Source organism: Polypterus senegalus, chromosome 9 (genome assembly GCF_016835505.1).
Source record: "Polypterus senegalus isolate Bchr_013 chromosome 9, ASM1683550v1, whole genome shotgun sequence".
NCBI classification, from domain to species: domain Eukaryota; kingdom Metazoa; phylum Chordata; class Cladistia; order Polypteriformes; family Polypteridae; genus Polypterus; species Polypterus senegalus.
In genome coordinates, this window is record NC_053162.1 from 92,729,024 (window position 1) to 92,750,531 (window position 21,508).

Consider the following 21,508-nt stretch of genomic DNA (forward strand, 5'->3'; position numbering starts at 1 on the left):
CTGTACAAATGAGTGTGGATTTGTGTGCAAATGAGCTGTGCATTCATTTCTCACTTTTTTAGGCTAGTTTGATCTCCTTTGGTGTTGAATACTGTTGAATACTGGGTCAAAGCTAGAAAATATAATAATTATGTGAAAAGGTGATTGGGTTAAAACCGAAAGTATGGGCAAGTTAGATTGCCATTTACCTAATTTAATGAATTGTTATATAAAGATATAAAATATACATCATATTTGCGTGTATTACCAAACCTTTATCATATTTATGTAGGGGGTTCTTCTCTCAGTATTTATGGGAAACCAACTAAAATATTTGATAATCAAGGAGCCAGAAATGTATTTTATTTTTGTCAAAATGTGTTTTTCAGGATGGCTCATGTGAGGATAGACTTCAAGCTACATTAGACTGGATTACTGGCACATTGAGCAGATGGGTGCAATACTGTGTAGTTAAAGAAAAAACTGTGATGGTGCAAAGAGCTCCTTCTCAATTGAGTGATGTTAAAAATGGTTTTACACAACAATTCCAGGTAGATACTTTATTGATCCCAAGGGAAGTTTAACACTAGAAGTGATTTAGGCTTTGCACATTAAATTCTCAGGTTCTAGGGTCAAATACTGCTACTGACCCTGTGTGACAGTGAGCAGGACACGTCATCTGTTTAGGCGGAGATGTGGCTCTGAGGCTAGGGATCTGCACTGGCAATCAAAAGGTTGCCGGTTCGAATCCCATAAATTGCAAAAAGGACTCTGCTCTGTTGGGCCCTTGAGCAAGGCCCTTAACCTGCAATTGCTGAGCACATATACAGTAGTAGTGAGAAAAGCACTATATAAATGCAAAGATTTATTATTATTAAAGAAGGATCAAAGTGTTTATCTTGGAGTGAAATACCTGGAGCTTTATAGGGTAAATAATATATTGTCATTTGGAACATATACATTTCAGGTGTGTTCTGTGTCCACAACAATCTATGTAAACACATCTCTAAAACAGAAACGTTTTTCATGTTTTAGTAATTGACAAAATGTAGACATGAAGTGTATAATGTGTGAAACCTGAAGTCCAAATATCAAATAAAAAACTTTCACACATGGTACAAGTATAACAAAACAAGTGCACTTTTATTTAATTAGTGGAGACTGAGCTTATGCTATATAGCAGTATGTAACACTGCACAACAAAGTTTTTGCTTCTTGAACACTGTTGTGTGTTTCTTACAGATTTTTGGGTGCTGATCATGAATATCACATCAAAATTTACCCATCACGTACTGTTCCAGTTTTGTCATGATTTTTTTTTCTTATATTTGAATCCAAACATTTTTGCTCCCGCAAGTGACTTATCAGCAACAGTTTGTGTAGCCTGGGCATGTCCAGACATGGAATCAGGCCAGGTTGGAAGCTGTTCTGTGGAAGTTGACATCCTGGGCAGGTCTGAACGAGCTTGACGCTGTCTCAGCATGCTATAAAGGTGGCTTGCATACACCGACCCTGCTCATTTGGTTTATATAGATAGTCAATGTGTATGTACAGTGGGTACGGAAAGTATTCAGACCCCCTTCAATTTTTCACTTTTTGTTATATTGCAGCCATTTGCTAAAATCATTTACATTTTTTTCCCTCATTAATGTACACACAGCACCCCCATATTGACAGACAAAAAAAGGAATTTTTGAAATTGTTGCAGATTTATTAAAAAAGAAAAACTGAAATATCACATGGTCCTAAGTATTCAAACCCTTTGCTCAGTATTTAATAGAAGCACCCTTTTGAGCTAATACAGCCATGAGTCTTCTTGGGAAAGATGCAACAAGCTTTTCACACCTGGATATGGGGATTCTCTGCCATTCCTCCTTGCAGATCCTCTCCAGTTCTGTCAGGTTGGATGGTAAACGTTGGTGGACAGCCATTTTTAGGTCTCTCCAGAGATGTTCAATTGGGATGAAGTCAGGGCTCTGGCTGGGCCATTCAAGAACAGTCACAGAGTTGTTGTGAAGCCACTCCTTCGTTATTTTAGCTGTGTGCTTAGGGTCATTGTCGTGTTGGAAGGTAAACCTTCGGCCCAATCTGAGGTCCTTAGCACTCTGGAGAAGGTTTTTGTCCAGGATATCCCTGTACTTGGCTGCATTCATCTTTCCCTTGATTGGCAACCAGTCATCCTGTCCCTGCAGCTGAAAAACACTCCCACTGCATGATGCTGCCACCGCCATGCTTCACTGTGGGGACTGTATTGGACAAGTGATGAGCAGCTCTTGGGAACCTTAAGTGCAGCAGAAATTTTTTTGTAACCTTGGCCAGATCTGTGCCACAATTCTGTCTCTGGGCTCTTCAGGCAGTTCTCAGCTCTGACATGCATTGTGAGCTGTAAGGTCTTATATAGACAGGTGTGTGGCTTTCCTAATCAAGTCCGATCAGTATAATCAAACACAGCTGGACTCAAATGAAGGTGATCTCAAGGATGATCAGAAGAAATGGAAAGCACCTGAGTTAAATAGATGAGTGTCACAGCAAAGGATCTGAATACTTAGGACCATGTGATATTTCAGTTTTTCTTTTTTAATAAATCTGCAACAATTTCAAAAATTCTTTTTTTTGTCTGTCAATATGGGGGTGCTGTGTGTACATTAATGAGGGAAAAAAATAATTTAAATGATTTTAGCAAATGGCTGCAATATAACCGAGTGAAAAATTGAAGGGGGTCTGAATACTTTCCGTACCCACTGTATAGTATCAGTAAAGTATAGTATCTGTAGCAATATAATAGTAAGTAAGCTTGATGCTATAGATGTTTTGGTGTCGGGTGATATGTCTCGTCAATGTCTTAACAGCCACGATACATTGTTATATCTGTGGCGAATATACACTTGTGCCTCAGAGACGTTGGATAACTGCTCTTGTGAAGAAAGCTTATCTGTATTTCGGCTGCAAAATTGGTGATCAAGACAAGGAATCAGCGCCTTTCATTTGCTTTGTGACATGTGCTGTCAGTCTGAGAGCCTGGCTCAGAGGCACTCGAAAGATGATGCCGTTTGCAGTTCCAATGATATGGCGAGAACAGAAAGACCATGTGGCGGACTGTTACTTCTGTTTGACTAATGTGTCTGATTTCTCTAACAAAAACAAGAAGCCAATTGAATAGCCTAATCTGCCTTCAACAATGAGTCCCGTGGCACATGACGACAGTCTTCCAATTCCGAAACCACCAGAAGATTGAACCATAGATGAACCAGATGAAGAAACTGCAATGCAGGGTACTGACAGTGACATTGACCTGGATTTTGAACCGTGCTCATCAGGCGATCCACATCTGATAACACAGTGCAAATTGAACAATTTGGTCAGAGATTTGGGTCTGTCAGAAGCAAAAGCTGAGCTGCTGTGTTCGAGGCTGCAGGAATGGTGTTTGCTGTCACCAGGTATGAAAATTTCTGTGTTTCAAAGCCGACATTTTTTGCACAAGTTGACCGTCTTTGTTTCTTTTGTGACATTGAAGGATTATTGTCAGCCTTGGGTTGTGATCATAACCTGGAAATGTGGAGTATCTTCATTGATTCATCAATGTTAAGCCTGAACCCTGTTCTGCTACACAATTGCAACGTTTATACTTCAGTACCTGTTGGCTATGCAGCACACATGAAAGAAACTTATGAGAATATGGAACTGTTGCTGAAGCACGTCCAGTATAGCAGATACAACTGGAATATCTGTGGAGATCTTAGTCATTGCTTTGTTACTAGGACTGCAGCTCGTCTATACAAAGTACTGTTTCATCAGTGAATGGGACAGCCGTGCCAAAGAGTTGCACTATTCTCGACAGAACTGGCCACTCTGTAAAAAGTTAGTTCCAGGACAGAAAAATGTGGCACATGAATCGCTTGTCGACCCGGCAAAGATATTTTTGCCTCCTCTTCACATAAATCTCGTGAAACTCGAGACTCGTGAAGAATTTTGTGAAAGCACTGAACAAGGGAGGTGAAGTTTTTCGTTATTTAAGACAGATGTTCCCAAGAAGAACTGACACCAAGATCAAAGAGGGCATTTTTGTTGGCCCCCAGATCAGACATGTTATGAGTGACAAGTGGTTTGAAGATCTGTTAGTTTCCTGGAAAGCCTTCAAGACATGGTTGAAAATTTTCTGGGCAATTGCAGAACCCCAAACTACATTCAGCTGGTAGACAAACTTCTCAAAGCATACAAGACAATGAAGTGCAACATGTCACTCAAGATTCATTTCCTCCACTCACACTTGGACTTCTTCACTGCAAATGTCGGTGCTGTCAGTGACGAACACAGTGAAAGATTTCACCAGGACAATGCTACGATGGAGAAACAATACCAGGGCAACTGGAATCAGTCAATGCTTGCTGACTACTGTTGGACACTGCAACATGATGCACCAGACCTTGAATACAAAAGAAAATCGGGAGCAAAACACTTTTAATTCTGTTGAATTTAATAGCTTATGCGAAACATAAACATGACTAAATACGTTGTCAGTAAACATATAACTTTCTATTTCTCAGAGTTCCTACGTGATGCAGTAAAACCAAAACCATATTTGTGTATACCCGCAATCAGCAAAAATTTTTCAGGAAGCATAACTTTTCAAAAACATTGTGCAGTGTAGTAGTTTTTACAAACTTTACCTGTGAACTTGTTTCAACACTTTGAGTCTGTACTCACTATACAATCATAAACTGAAGCGAATAGAATATTGCATATTTGTGGGGACCTGTGTAAAATACTGTTTGCCACTATAACCTTGTTATTACAAAAAAAAACCAAACATAATTTAGTAGTTTTGGGACTTTCACATTCCAGTGATACATTTGTAAATCTGTATTTATGTAATATCAGCAAGTTACCCTAGGCAAATGTTTGTTCTTACGCTCTACATTACAGCCACAACTGCATTTATATTTAATGAAAAAAAAATCAGCATCTGCATGGTGCCCAAATTCTCAAAGTAATTTATGTGAAGAATAACTAAAATACTTAAAGTCTGAGTTACCACCCATCTGTTTATGGTCATAAGATTCCAGAGCCAATTGCAGTGGCAATGCATGTATAAGGTAGGTGCCAAACCTGAATCGGGGTGATAGTTTGCTGAAGGGTACAGTCTTGAAAACCTCAAATGTTCTTACCTACTTGAAAATTTCAAAGTTGCTAATTAACCAAAAGCATATCTTGAAACCTGAGTCATAGCAGGTTACATTTTAGCAAAAGCTGTTCTACAATTCAGAAGTAGCATTAAAGCTTAAGGTACAGATTTATTAGCATAACTGGAGCTCCAAAAGCAGTTGTAGATTCAGTAAGGTCCATTTCTCTAGGCAGGGAATGATATTACCAGAGTACAGTCACATCAGCCCAGGTGGATAAAGACAAAAAGCTACCTAAAATCAACTCTGAAAAGGTCACTTCTTTCTTCCTTATTCAGATTCTGTGCCAGAACATGCCTATTAAGAGAGTGGTAGGGAATAGCATTGAGATTTGTGATGACAAAAAACACACAACAATAATTTGAGGAGTCTCTAAATAACACTGTTATAGACTAGCATTTTTGCTAAATTGTATAGTACATGTATTGGTGTCAGTAGTCAATTTGTCCATTGAAAATTTCCCAAAGTAGTCACATTTCCTATTCATAAAGTAAATTTAAGAACAGTGATTAAGTACAGCATTTCTAATCTCATAATTTTGCTATATTATGTGAAATGTCTTGGCTATTTAAACCATTACATGGAAATTACACACAAGTGCATGTAATACTGTAGAAGACTGACTATGGGTATAACAACAATTATAGGAATACTCTACCCAAAAATGGTAGTTTTATTTATTATTGTTATTTATCCAGTGTTGTTTGTAGTTATGGCCTGAGGAAAAAAAATTAATCTCTTGTTTTCTTATAGAGTGAAGATAAAACATTTTATTTACAATGGGTATGACGGGGGAAAGCCAGGGCACTTGACCAGTGAATAAAGGAAGAAGAGGGTCTTGATTTCAAAAGCTTGAAGTCACTTGAATGTGCTGCACTTTTGTACACTGCCCATTTTCTAAAAGTAGTGATTCAATAATATTTTAATGTGTTTTGAATGCTGTCAACATATGAATGGATCATGTGGATTGTGTGATAAGAATAACCTGAGATATTGTTAATGAATATTTTAATATTGGCCCCTGTTAGTCCCACTGATCACATTGTATGAGAAACTTTTCTGTCTGCTTTCTCCATAAAAACATTTTTTTTTCTTGACCATCATTGCAAACAGTGAGTAAAGCCGATATCGCATTACGTGACTTTTTGTCAGATTTGCCAACTGCAGTCACTGATCTTGTTACTGCACCATGTCAACTTACAAAACTAAAAATCGCTGTCTGTCATATTTACTGACTAAGCCAATAATATGATGCCTAGTGGAGCCAGCCTTTTGGTTTTTTGCCCCCCATTCTGTTATGATATATAAAACATGAGACATCGGACAGACAACCTCTCTTCTATTTAAGAGGTCCACATACCCTATGCTGCCTGACTGAGCCGACACTGTATTAAGGGGGTGCTGCAGCCAGGGTTGATAGCTGTGGTGCGTTCAGCCACAACCGCAGTCTCTTTTTTTCTTCTTTTTTTTCCCCATCATATTTTAATACATGAAACATAAGCCATCAGACAGACAAGCTTCTGTTCTATTTGTGAGGTCCAAAGCTTGCATGTTCTTCATTCATCCTCAATCCATTCTATTCATTGTATTTCTGGGTGAACATTAGTTGTTCACTGTCCTGCATGTACAGTACAGTCCTCCCTCTAACTAAAAACAAAATCAAACCTGTTTGATTCAACCATAATAAGCCACAGATTAGTCGGAGTGAGTAGCTAGGTATGTCACATTAGGCAATCGACTTGACAGGACTACTCCACCAACTGCCTCCAAGTCATTATGTTAATGTAAATGAAGGCTACAACTGAAAATCATTGAAAAGTCAAATAATACGACATAGGCTTAAGCAACAGATAGACTTACTGTCATTTTTTGGATGGAGAATGCCTTTAATAATAAGTTTCTTCTCACATTGTAGTCGGAGAGACTCCACAATGTGTGATTAATATTGGTTACAGACTTTAATGAGTCTTTTTATTGTAGTTTTTTTGATTCAAATATTTAGACTTTGCACCATTAGGTGCATCTAAAGAATGATCAGTTATCTGTGAGATATGAGTGCAAATATTAAACAACAGTAACCACTTCCAGAACATTTAGGTTTGTGTAAGCATAAGCAAGCAATAACCAAAGTATTTCCTGATAAATATTGGAGCAAAATCTTAAGCATAATCAGGAAAACCAATACATATTATTGAATATTGGAAATACTCCACTTGATTTTTTTGATTGTTAAAATATGGAAAACTAGAAAATAACAGCATTTTTAATTAAGATAGGCTTGCAGGCAAAGTGACCCAGGATATCTTTTTAAATTGATAGTGAAATTAATTGGGAATCTGTTGCCCTCTGGTTAATAAGGAAATTCTTGCTTCAGTGCCAGTCAAGCAGTCCGATCTTTGTTTAAAGCTTCTGGGAAAACCTAAATATAAGGTCGCCATTAAAATCTATATATATAATTCACTAAGGCAAGACAACCATGAAAAGCACGCTGGAAAGGGCGTGGATTCACTAAGCCGCCGACAAGTTAAACACCTATGGTGCACACAGGACGGAGCCACGCCCACCAACTCCAAGACTATTGGATACGACGACAACTCGCAGGGCCACGCCCACCAACTCAGACGCGACGACACAGAACAAATGGCGTCATTTATGTTCGTCTGTCATAGAGGCCACATGCAGTGCAGGTCAGGTTAATGTCATGTACCTCCGAGCTACGTTGACTGTTCATAGAGGCATGTTTCTCGTGGAGGTGAATCGCCATATGCAGCGTGTGAAACGGTTTGCGAGGGGTATCCCATGGGATCCTTAAAAGAATCCTTTAAAACTGAGGTTAAAGCACAATGAAGGAATCAGTCTTTAAAAACCAATAAGCCCTGTGCCTCTGTTTCATTACCGTCTCACCTGCTTCACTAATGCAGGCCCTGCAACAGTCGAGACGCTCTGTCAGCAGCTGACCTTCTCTGTGCCTGACCGCTTCACACAGAGGCAGCGCAAGAGAAAGCCACGCCAGAGACAGACAGAGGCACACACACAGGCAGCTGGTGGGCGGCTCTCCGTGAGTTTCTCTTGCGAGCGGACACATGAGCAGGCAGTGTGTATGCTTCGAGTGCGAGGGTGGACGCGACAGGACCATCTAGGAAAAATCATGTCGCGGATGTGATTCGCTGTATGCAGTGTGTAAAACAGTTTGTCGCAGATGTGAATCGCTGTATGCGGCGTGTAGAACAGTTTGCGAGGGGTGTCCCTGTGTCTTTCCAGAAGTGTTCAACCATCAATAAATAATTATGCGCGGGTTCACTATTGTGTTGTATTTTGCTCTCTCCAGAGTTCCATCTTTTCATTCACTTACTGTTGTATTCTCACACTAACCTGTTTTAGACAACCGTGTCTTTCCAGAAGTGTTTACCATTCAATAAATAATTATGCATGAGATTGAGCGTGTGTCTAGGCGTGGGTAAGCCATTGAACCCCATTCGGGCTGCAAACCTTGGAATTGCCACTAAGTGCGACTCATACGCTCCCACTGTTTTCGTCCCTACCCTTTGTTCACAACCCCCTCCCACACGTTGACTGTTCATAGAGGCATGTTTCTCGTGGAGGTAAATCGCTATATGCAGCGTGTAAAACTGTTTGCGAGGGGTATCCCATGGGATCATTAAAACATTCCTTTACAACTGAGGTTAAAACACAATGAAGTGAGCAGTCTTTAAAAAGACGAGTTTTCGGGTTACGACGCAGGACCGCGTGCAGCATAGCAAAGTGTTGTACACGCTACATACAGCAATTCGCATCCGCGACAAACATGCGTCTTCTTAGATGCTCCTGCACTTTGTACACACCCCTTTCCCACCTCGCTACGCCGCACGGACGATTGTGTGTTGGTTCGTTCCGTGCATTGTTACAATGTTGCTTTTCTTGCTGATTTATTGCATTACCGATTTTGCAAATGTTACATTTTCTCCCTGTGCTTAAAAATTATTAAAAAACCGCCCAGATTATGCGGCGTATGGTACGCCGCGGGTTGCCTAGTTTGTTATATTGAAGGAGGAGAGACTTTGAAGCACTTTAGTTTCAAATATTTCTACCAGGTTTGCTTAAAAATGTCTGTTAGTAGGAATAAATTCATCCACTCTTTTGGGAGTTTGTTATAGAGTGGTAGAAATACTGTATAGATCTTATGCTTATGTGTGTAGAAAATGACTTTGTTATTATTTTATTTTTGCTGCTTCTTTATTTTATTTTTTATGTATTGTGAACTTGCTGAAACTGAGTTGAAGTAGCACTGTAACCAGTGACGTGCATAGCCTTTTGGTAAGCAGTTGTTATAAGGGATATTTTATGGGACTGGATTTGTTACTTTTTAATTCTGAACACAAATTCATGCCCATTTTTATTTATGTGATTTTAATTTCAGTTTAAACTTGGGTTTAACTTCAAGGATATTTTAATATTAACAAACTTGTCAAACAATGTTTGTCACTACATCCCCGCTGCACATATGTAAATACCAGTAACGGCGCACTGCACAATAACGTGCAGTGAATACACTTGACTTGAGCATTCATAGTTTTCATCCTCTTTCTCTGTACATTTAGTATTCATTTGCTCAGAGGTTGATGTGCTTGCTGCTTCCTGAGCAACTCTTCTTTTCTCCACCCTGGCGGCCCGCTTCTTCTCTTCTTTCGTTGGCATCTTTTCGTGTTAAAACTGATTAAGTCAGTGTTTGTATTGCAATTATTTAGTACATTTTCCTTAATTTTTCCCTTACACTAGCTCGTAAGTCTTCAATCTGCCTCAAAAATGATTTAAGATATGAAGAGATAGGGGAAGTGATGGCGAACGTGGTAAGGAATGCGAACGGCGCCCATACGCATGCATGACACAGTCGCCCTGCAGGCTGCTGCAGAGAGTTGATTCTACAATAAAATAAAGAGAGGAATAACTTTGGAGGTCAACCATCATCCCAAAAGCAGATAGCAGATGTCACGTAGTATATGTGTACTAAATTTCAAGTCAATAGTTCAAACGGTTTACGAGCTACAGGTGATTTAAGATCCTGGACAAACAAATGGATAATGGTGTATTATATAAGAAGATGTATATGTTTAAGTATATGAAAGAAAGGGTATATTTAACTTTCTTTAAAATGCAGATTTCACTCCTTATATACATACATACAGATAAAGAGAAGTCATGTAACAATATAACTGTCTTAGATTTCTTCAGTAGAGTCTTTGATGATTGCATGCTCATCTTTGGAGGAGTTTGGAAGCATTTCTGTTACATACAGTCTACCATCTTGTGCATGTTCCTAGGTTAATTAAGGATCTGAGAGGCTTTCTACCCATGTCTTCCACTGATCAATACTTGTTCTACCAATTTAGCACATCCAGTAAGCTATTTGCTTTTTCTGTTGAGCAGTGCTATAAGAGGATTAGCCCGTCTTCCACAAAGTAAGCACATTCTGCTTTGCATGCTTTAACTTCACATTGGAACCGTGCACCTGCTCCAATCATTAAAAGCCTTTAAGGTTCTATTTAACAGTCCTTACATTGCCAGAAGAAAATCTTCAAATTTGAGCAAGTTTTATAGAGTATACTGCAGAATTGTATTTATGGATGCTGAACATAAGTATATTAGGCTCACAAATTATAGTATTTGCATAGTTATTTTTTGTTTCTGATTACAACAACTAAGGTTCTTTGTTGGATGCTGCAGAAGGAAATAACAGAAACAAAAAAGAAACGGGGAGCATGGCATGTTCCAAAAAAAAGAAAGCAGATGCAGAAATGCAAACTTTGAGAGGAATGGATGGAGCAATTTATGTTTATTCTTCCTGCGGGTATTTCAAAACCAGTTTGTTTCATATCTTCTGAAACCGTAACTTTAGTAAAATGTAACAATGTGAAGTACCACTATGAGAAAAAAGCACACATCATTTGTGCAAAAGTACCCACGGCAGTCCAAAGTAAGGAAAGTAAAATAAGCAAACCGAGTGCCCAATCTGACAGATCCACCAGAGTCCTCTCACATTCATCTGCAGTGTGGATTTTTGGGACAACACAAAACACCATTTACTGATGGGAATTTTGTAAAGGAGTAGTTGCACTGTTTCTGGGACAGAGCAAGATTATTTAAGGCTTTATAAACCATTAGTAATATTTTAAAGTCTATTTTGAACTATTGTTGAAATGCTGTGGTAATTGTACCTTTTTTAATTTTTTTATAGACATTCAATGACTACATATAGAAGGACCTGAATCATAGCATAAATGTGAGGTTCAGACCTTTGATAGAGAAAGTTTTGTTGGTCAGACCTCTTTAAATTTTAGGTCAACAGCCCTTGTGTATGTACAGTCATTTTTAGTTTTTGAGTTTTAGCATGTAAGGTTGGGATGTCTAGCCTTTGGTTGGTTGGTTCATTTATTTATTTATTTTTACAGTGATGTATCAGCAACATTCTGTCATAGCATGGTCTAATGCTAGGAATAAATTGAAGATATGTTACAATTTGGCAATTGTAATTCTTTGCATACATTTTTACTGCTTTTGATTTAGACTGTGTTATGTGGGAAATTTCATGGGCCCATATGTTTTTGCTACTACATGTATTCTGATTGATGGTGGAAAACTTGTAAATGACTTATTGAAATGGATAGATACACAGATACTTTATTAATCCCAAGGGGTAATTACTCCATTTACTCACATACTCCAGCAGCAGCATACTGATAAAAAATAACATTAATTAAAGAGTGATAAAAATGCAGGTATAACAGACAATGACTTTGTATAATTTAACATTTAACCCCCCGTGTGGAATTGAAGAGTCACATAGTATGGGGGAGGAACGATCTCCTCAGTCTGTCAGTGGAGCAGGACAGTGACTGCAGTCTGTCACTAAAGCTGCTCCTCTGTGTGGAGATGATACTGTTCAGTGGATGCAGTGGACTCTCTGTGATTAACAGGAGCCTGCTCAGCGCCCGTCACCCTGCCACAGATGTCAAACTGTCCAGCTCTGTGCCTACAATAGAGCCTGCCTTCCTCACCAGTTTGTCCAGGCGTGAGACATCCCTCTTCTTTATGCTGCCTCCCCAGCACACCACCGCGTAGAAGAGGGCGTTCACCACAACCGTCTGATAGAACAGTTGCAGCATCTTATTGCAAATGTTGAAAGACACCAGCCTTCTAAGGAAGTATAGTCGGCTCTGTCCTCTCTTGCACAGAGCATCAGTATTGGCAGTCCAGTCCAATTTATCATCCAGCTGCACTCCAGGGTATTTAATAGGTCTGCACACAGTCATCTCTGATGATCATGGGGTCCATGAGGGGCCTGGTCCTCCTAAAATCCACCACCAGCTCCTTGGTTTTGCTAGTGTTCAGTTGTAGGACCGGAGTAAGTACAGTCCCCGCGGCGCTCCTGTGTTGCTGACCACAATATCAGACCTGCAGTTCCCGAGACGCACATACTGAGGTCTGTCTGTAAGATAGTCCACGATCCATGCCACCAGGTGTAAATCTACTCCCATCTCTGTCAGCTTGTCCCTAAAGAGCAGAGGTTGGATGGTGTTGAAGGTGCTAGAGAAGTTCAGAAACATAATTCTTACAGCACCACTGCCTCTGTCCAAGTGGGAGAGGGATCAGTGTAGCATACAAATGATGGCATCCTACACTCCCACCTTCTCCTGAATGCGAACTGCAGAGGGTCGAGGGCATGGCGGACCTGTGGCCTCAGGTGGTGAAGCAGTAGCTGCTCCATGGTCTTCATCACATGTGACGTAAGAGCAACATGCCAGAAGTCTTTCAGCTCACTAGGACATTATACCTTTGGGACTGGGGTGATGCAAGATGTTTTCCAAAGCCTCGGGACTCTCCCCTATTCCAGCCTCAGGTTGAAGATGCGCTGTAGGGGACTCCCCAGCTCCAACGCACAGGCCTTCAGCAGTCATGGCGATACTCCATCTGGACCCACTGCTTTGCTGGCACAAAGTCTCCTCAGCTGTCTGCTTACCTGGGCTGCTGTAATTGTGGGTGGGGGGAAACTCACTCCTATGCTGGTATCAGCAGAAGGATGGGTGAAGGGTGCAGTACTACGAGGTGAGTGTGGGTTAGGGTGGTCAAACCTGTTAAAGAAGTTGTTCTTCTGGTTTGCTCTCTCTCTCGATGGTGGCAAACCGCTTTGAGCTGCAGCCAGTGATGATCTTCATTCCATCCCACACTTATTCATGCTGTTATTCTGCAACTTCTGCTCCGCTTTCTCCTGTACTGCTCCTTCGCCGCCTTGAGCTGGACTCGGAGTTCCTTCTGCACGCAGTTGAGCTCATGCTGATCACCGCCTTTAAAAGCCCTTTTCTTCTGGTTGAAAAGGCCCTTGATGTCACTTGTAATCCACGGCTTGTTAGCATAGCAGTGTACTGTTCTTACTGGAAGTACAATGTCCATACAGAAGTTGATGTAGTCAGTAGTGCAGTCAACAGCCTCCTCAATGTCCCCACAATATAATCCCTGCAGGATATCCCAGTCTGTAGTTCCAAAGCAGTCTCTCAGAGCCTGCTCTGCATCAGGGGACCACTTCCTGAAATGATCGTGTGGTTGTAGGTAGTGCCTTCACTCTTGGTTTGTAGTGAGGCTGAAGCAGATCCAGGTTATGATCTGCTTTCCCAAGCACAGGCAGTGGGGTGGCGCTGTATGCATCTTTAACGTTTGCATACAGTAGGACAATAGTCCTATTTCCCCCGAGTGTTACAATCTACATACTGGGAGAAGGCAGGTAATGTTTTGTCCAGCGTCACATGGTTAAAGTCTCCAGCGATTAGCACAAGTGCCTTGGGGTGCTGCGTTTGTAGTGTAGCAACAGCAGAATGGATGATGTCACCCACTATCTCCATGTCTGCCTGAGGAGAGATGTAAAAAATAACAACAATGGCGTGTCCAAACTCTCTGGGCAAGTAATAGGGTCGCAGACTTACAGCCAACAGTTCAATGTCCCTGCAGCAAGTGGAGAATTTGACGTTTACATGTCCAGAGTGGCAGCACCTTGTATTCACATAGAGAGCGAGGCCTCCTCCTTTCCGCTTCCCGCAGATATTTGCGTCTCTGTCCGTGCTAAACCCGGGTAGCTCCACATTAACATCTGGGATGTTAGTTGTTAGCCACATTTCACAAAAACACAACAAACTGCATTCTCTATAGGTCCTGACATTTTTCACCAGTGCAGCCAGTTTGTCGATCTTATTTGGTAGTGAGTTCACATTTCCCAGGATCACAGAAGTCACCAAAGGCTTGTATCAGCTCGTCGGGTAAACAGGGTGCAACACTGGCACGGGCCTTTGTTCTCAGCACTTGTAGTTAACTACCTGAATAGACGAGTCTCGGTGTGTAAAAATCCATGTTCAAGTAGTAAAAAGTGTCCAGGGAACGAGTCCACATAAAAGAAAGTGGTAGGAGTGATCAGTAAAATAGAGAAAAAAGGTAGAAAGATAAAGTCATACACGGAGCTGCTGGAAAGACTGCCACTTGCAGTGGCGCCTGAGTCATAAATGTTTGAAGTGTAAAGTTATTCCCATTGGTATGAATTGGCACATGATAAAAGTAGGTTCTCAAAAGATTCGGTGCTGGAGTTACTGTTGTTTTTAACATAAATATGCTGTCATTTTTTTATGGACATAAAACAAAATCTGGTTATATTTGCAAATTATACTAAATTAAATGGAGAAGTAGATAACTTTTATGTCTGCAAAAAGCAAAAGAAAAAAACAGACTTACACATAGCATCAAGTGCAGTTCATGACTGATTATCTATACTAATAAAAGGCAAAGCCCTCACTCACTCACTGACTCATCACTAATTCTTCAACTTCCCATGTAGGTAGAAGGCTGAAATTTGGCAGGCTTATTCCTTACAGCTTACTTACAAAGGTTAAGCAGGTTTCATTTCGAAATTCTACACGTAACGGTCATAACGGTCGACAACGTCCGCCATGTTGAACTTTCTTATTTATGGCCCCATCTTCACGAAATTTGGTAGGCGGCTTCACTGCGCTAACCGAAACCGATGTACGTACTTATTTTGGTGGTATGACACCGCTGTCGGCCTCCATATTGAACTTTCCAACGTCACTAATTCTCCATTTTCACGTGTAGGTAGAAGGTTGAAATTTGGTACTTATTTCAGTGGTATGATGCCACTGTCGGCCGCCATATTGATCTTTTCAACGGTCTTTGTTACTTATGGGCCCATCTTCAAGAAATTTGGTACGCAGGTCCCCAACGCTAACTGAATACTACTTACATACATATATACATCCATAGCCTGCAGCTCTGTCACCGTGTGAGGCGGCATTGGGTCCCCCATCCCAACACCTCCCACGTTGTTGGCTGCCTGCCTATATAAGGCCGTCCGTCGCTCCAGTCTCTACATTCCCTTCCTTGCTACGTCACCGGATTCACGTCTGCCTGCTGATAACTACAGCCTTTTCATTTAATCCACGGCTTCTCCGCTGTTTTATTGTTCATTTATTACGATTATAGTTATTGTGTAGGTATTTTAGACTTACTTTACATTGTTCAGGTACCCATTTCCTTTATCATTTAAACTTTTTTAAACTTTAAACCTTTTCCATTCTCTTTGTTACATATTGCACGGCCATATCAGGCTCACTCATGATATCCGGAGGAACATTGTGGCTTATGTATTGAATGACTGGGACAGGTTCAAGGTGTGGACTGATGACGGTACAGGAGAAAATTATACTACACAGGAGCACTAGAAGAGTGAAATGCTTAAGCCCTTCACCTATGGATCTGCATGCGAGTTGATGGCTGCCGCTGAATTGTTCGGTTGCCGCTTTCAAGTGTACCGAAATGGCCAAATATTTTACACCTTTGGACAACCGCCAATGCCTCTTAAACATCTTAGATTCACAGGTGACGATTTCAGTAGTGGACACTTTGATGTTTATGAATGTTTAAATTCTTAAAAGCTGGATGTGAAGTTATCGATGAAACTGGTTGTATACTTACAACGCTTGACAGATGCCGAACGTCTCTTCAACACAAGTCCTACAAATACTGTCGTAATTGAAACAAACCATGAAACTTAAACCGACAGCAGCAATCCAAGCTGTGAGATTTGAAACAAGATTACTGTTCACATGGCCAACTGTACGTTGCATGCTCAAGAGTAAGCTCAGCGCACAGCTTGGTCATATTGCAACTGGAGGGCCGAACTCACAATGTGGCATTCAAAGAGATACTTAACAAATAGTTATTGGTATATTTTCCCTCAGTTTAAAAAGGTTTAATTTTCTTCTTATTAAAAATTTAAGGCAGTACTTTGCCGCTGCGAAGCGCGGTTATTTTGCTAGTATTTAATATTAGCTAAAGTAATTTGCGTTGTCCATGTATATTTCTATAATGGGTTAAGGTAAGAAAGCAAGTATATTTTTATTAAATGGTGACCATTTGTAAATGCTAGTTGAGATACAAAAGTCCCATTATCATCTATACCTATGGTTCCCAACTGGGGTGGTACCGCCCACTGGTGGGCACTGAAGAAATCTAAGGGGGCATTTCTGGTCCAAGACACATTAAGGGTGTATTGAGGAGCAGCCACCACCCCCTTGGGCAATACTCGCAAGAATGCACTGAAAAGTTTGATTTATACTAAAAATCATTGAACACGTTTCAACCAATTATTCTAAATGTCCATTAAGATAGACCCGTCCGTATTAAATAGTAGGTATTGGTACATTATATTTACATGCATTCTCAGATCATGCAAGTCCTTACAAGATTAATGTGCATGCAAAGGACCTCATCAATGCATGTTTGACAGGTTCATTGAACATGACTATGAATACGTGAGAACTTTTTTATCAATTTAAGATTGTTTCGGAATTCCTTCAGAACAAGTGTAAACCTGAAATTACAGTGCAGTACCTACAAATCACATTCAAAGGATAACTTACGTGGACCTACTTATTAAAAGCTAGGGGGCTTTGTCCCCTGCTTGCTTCGCTTGCCAAACCACCCTGACCCATCACCCCCACCCCCCACCGCACCGTGCCAGCCACTTTGTGTCTCTGCCACTCGCATATGTGGATTTCACTTTCACCAAACAACAAATCTTTTAATTCTCTAACGCAGATTGATTTCATTTTTGAAAAAGTCGGTACCAAATGTAGTAACCGTGCATTGTGCGATTCACCGACATTTGGTTGCAAAAAACTTTAGTGATCGCTTTCATTGCTTGCTACAGTATGTAATTAAAGCAGTTAACAAGATAAGAATCAATGCTCTCAATAATAGATTATTTGGAAAGCTTTGTGATGAAAATGATAAAGACTTCAATCGTTTACTATTGCACACAGAAGTTCGTTGGCTGTCAACGTGTACCTGTCTAAAACAATTTCATGAACTCTTTGAATTAGTTATAAAGTTTTTTGAAAACAAAGATGATTCATTAAGAGAGAATTTATTGAAATTTAAGAATGATATAGCTTATTTGACAGATTTAATTTAAAACAATCTACAGCTGCAAGGAGATGATTTGAATTTGATCAAAGCAAAGGCTATTTCTGCATTCGTGTCAAAACTTGCCTAGTACAAACGAAATTTGGGTCAGAGAAAATTTTATCAGTTTCCAAATCTTTCTTCAGTGGAAACAAATGATGATGACATTCTGGTTTGTAGACAGCATTTGGAAGCACTTAAAGAAGATTTTACAAATAGATTTCAGGATTTACTCAACATGATCATACCAGATTGGGTCCTAGAACCTTCCTCAAACCTACAAATAGCAGAATTGTCACTGCAGAAGGAGTTGATAGAATTGTCAACAAATGAAGAGTTGAAATTGAATTTAAAAAATGGATATCAAGAATTTTGGCTTTAAAGACAAATTCCAATAATGTAAATAGAAAATATTGTAAACATAGACTTAGTAGTTTTTGAGTGATGTGCAATGTTTGGGTTGGTCCTGTATCTCACATTGCACAATCCCTTTCCACTGTTTCCATTAAATCACTGATATGGAATGTAAATTTCACTGTAAGTAGGATGAAACCTCAACAATATGCCAAATTCATTACTATCAGCAGATCCGTTTTGGTATGATACTGTGGTTTTAGCTTTGCAACCAATCCCCAGTACAACCCCATTTATCAATGGAATGTTGTAAAATCCTGTACGTCTCGATTTTAAGTTATATAAACAGTAATAAGCATGCACAATTTCAGTGAACTTTCGTTGAAAAGATTGCACATGGCAAGAACAGCAGTGTTACTGAACAGTCAATATGGGTTCATACAAGGGAGGTCATATTTATTAATATGATGGAATTGTATGAGTAAGCAACAAAAGTATGCATATAATTTAATTTATCTTGATTCTTATAAGGTATTTCATTATGTCCCACAGGGAAGGTTAGGTATCAGACTGGGAGTTTGAGGTTGTAGTTTGTAGGTTGGTGCAAAATTGTCTAAAACACAGGAAGCAAGAGATTATGATTTGCACTGCCATGTTGAGATCCCTAGTTTTCTCATACTGTTTTAATAGTTCCTCTGCCTTCTGTGATAGGCATGGCATGTACACATGCCGGTATCCACATGGGACTGATACAACAGCTTCCCTGAACACTGCCCTACAGAAACGGGTATATGCCTTCTCTACTGGGAATCGCAGTATACTGCTCCCAGTTTTTGGAATTTAGCTAGGTGCTGGCTGCCAGTGTGCTTACGCAGAGCACGATTTGAACACTGATCCATTGCTCCCTGACAGCCTACATGAAAATAACTCCCACATTTTTGCATCATTGGCGGATACTCTGACAAGATGCAATCTGAGACTTGAAATGAAAAGATTGGAAAAGGCTATTAAAATTTTATTTATGTAGATGAGCAATACACTTTTTAGATTAGATAAACTTTATTAATCCCATGGAGATATTCAAATGCATACAGCAGCAGAAACATAAAAAAACAAGAATACAGATTCACAAGACAGATAATACACCCAATCAATTGATATAAATAAATAGATAAGTTTGAATTTATTTATTTAATGAGTACATCGGATGTAAAGTGCCTTGAGCATGGGAAAGGTGCTATATAAATAAAATGTGGTATTATTATTATTATTATAAGCATTGAATTCCCTGACAGCAGTGGGCAGAAAAGAACACTAGAAGTGCTTCTTAGCACACCATTGAGGATTGAGCCTGTGGCTAAAAGTGCTCATGGATGGGATTTTTCATGAAGGCATCCAATTTTCCCATTTTCCACAACAGCTGCCAGTGTGTTGTAGGTTTGCCCTGAGATGGAGCAGGCTTTCTTGATAAGTTTTTTTCAGGCAGTGGGCTTCTTTTGTGCTTGGTTGCTTCTCCAGGTGACTGCTGTGTAAGAACACCACCCTGGCTACTATGGACTGTGTGACAGATAGGGGGTGCTGTCGTCCCCTTGACCCCTCGGACGGAACACCAGACAGTAGGTAAAAGTCCAATAAATTATTTTATTCGGACAATAATGTGCACGTAGCACCCTCCACTCCACTATACTCATAAACTATCAATCACAATAATCAAATCCTGCATGCCCAGACGCGTTGTCGCCCTTCCTCCCAACTCAGCTCACACGCTGGGGTTTCCCACAGTCCTTTATAGTCATTGACCCGGAAGTGCTTCTGATCCCCCTGTCCATGTGATTCCCCAGCACTTCCGGGTCAAGTGAAAACTCCTCTTTTTCTTCAGCCCAGAAGTACTTTATTTCTTCCGTTCTCGTGACTGCGAAGTACTTCCGGGCTATACTGAACATACGAGTCCTTGAGCCTCCCTGCAGCGTCCTCTGGTGGCCCCCATGGTATCCAGCAGGACTGTGAAGGGAAACTCCGAGGTCCATGATGCCCTGCTGGAATTCGGGGCATCTCCACGTTGCAGGGAGGGCTCCACCTGGTGGCTTGGGGGTATTGGCCGGGATAAGCTGCCGGCCATAGTCCACAACTGCTAGAACATATGGAGTAGCTTGCTGCACACTCAAAAGACCCGAATCTCCTTAGCAAGTACGGTCTGCTCTGTCCCTTCTTGTACAGAGCCACTGTGTTGTCAAACCAGTCCAGTTTGTTGTTTATGTGAACCCCCAGGTACTTGTAGCTCTGCACCACTTCCGTATCCTCCCCCTGGATGGTGACTGGTATCAGAGGCTTCTTGAAGTCCACCACCAGTTCTTTTGTCTTGCTGGTTATTGTCCCTTCAGCACAAGACTTAAGTCATCCATGACTTTCATGTACTCTGACTTGCAGTGCATCACTTTTTCCACATTTTGTTATGTTACAGCCTTATTCCAAAATGGATTAAATTTTTTTTTTACACTCAGAATTCTACACAACACCCCATAATGACAACGTGAAAAAAGTTTACTCGAGGTTTTTGCAAATTTATTAAAAATAAAAAAACTGAGAAATCAATTGTACATAAGTGTTCACAGCCTTTGCTCAATACTTTGTCGATGCACCTTTGGCAGCAATTACAGCCTCAAATCTTTTTGAATATGATGCCACAAGCTTGGCACAACTATCCTTGGCCAGTTTCACCCATTCCTCTTTGCAGCACCTCTCAAGCTCCATCAGGTTGGATGGGAAGCGTCGGTGCACAGCCATTTTAAGATCTCTCCAGAGATGTTCAATCGGATTCAAGTCTGGGCTCTGGCTGGGCCACTCAAGGACATTCACAGAGTTGTCCTGAAGCCACTCCTTTGATATCTTGGCTGTGTGATTAGGGTCGTTGCCCTGCTGAAAGATGAACCGTCGTACCAGTCTGAGGTCAAGAGCGCTCTGGAGCAGGTTTTCATCCAGGATGTCTCTGTACATTGCTGCAGTCATCTTTTTCCTTTATCCTGACTAGTCTCCCAGTTCCTGCCGCTGAAAAACATCCCCACAGCATGATGCTGCCACCACTATGCTTCACTGTAGGGATGGTATTGGCCTGGTGATGAGCAGTGCCTGGTTTCCTCCAAACGTGACGCCTGGCATTCACACCAAAGAGTTCAATCTTTGTCTCATCAGACCAGAGAATTTTGTTTCTCATGGTCCGAGAGTCCTTCAGGTGCCTTTTGGCAAACTCCAGGCGGGCTGCCATGTGCCTTTTACTAAGGAATGGCTTCCGCCTGGCCTCTCTACCATACAGGCCTGATTGGTGGATTGCTGTAGAGATGCTTGTCCTTCTGGAAGGTTCTCCTCTCTCCACAGAGGACCTCTGGAGCTCTGATAGAGTGACCATCAGGTTCTTGGTCACCTCCTTGACTAAGGCCCTTCTCCCCCGATCGCTCAGTTTAGATGGCCGGCCAGCTCTAGGA

At 40.8% G+C, this 21,508-nt stretch overlaps 1 protein-coding gene across 1 annotated transcript in view; it reads left to right on the plus strand.

Annotated features, from left to right (window-relative positions):
• The window catches only part of hsd17b2 (hydroxysteroid (17-beta) dehydrogenase 2), a 47,729-nt gene that overhangs the window by 13,039 nt on the left and 13,182 nt on the right, over positions 1–21,508 (plus strand). The window lies entirely within an intron of this gene.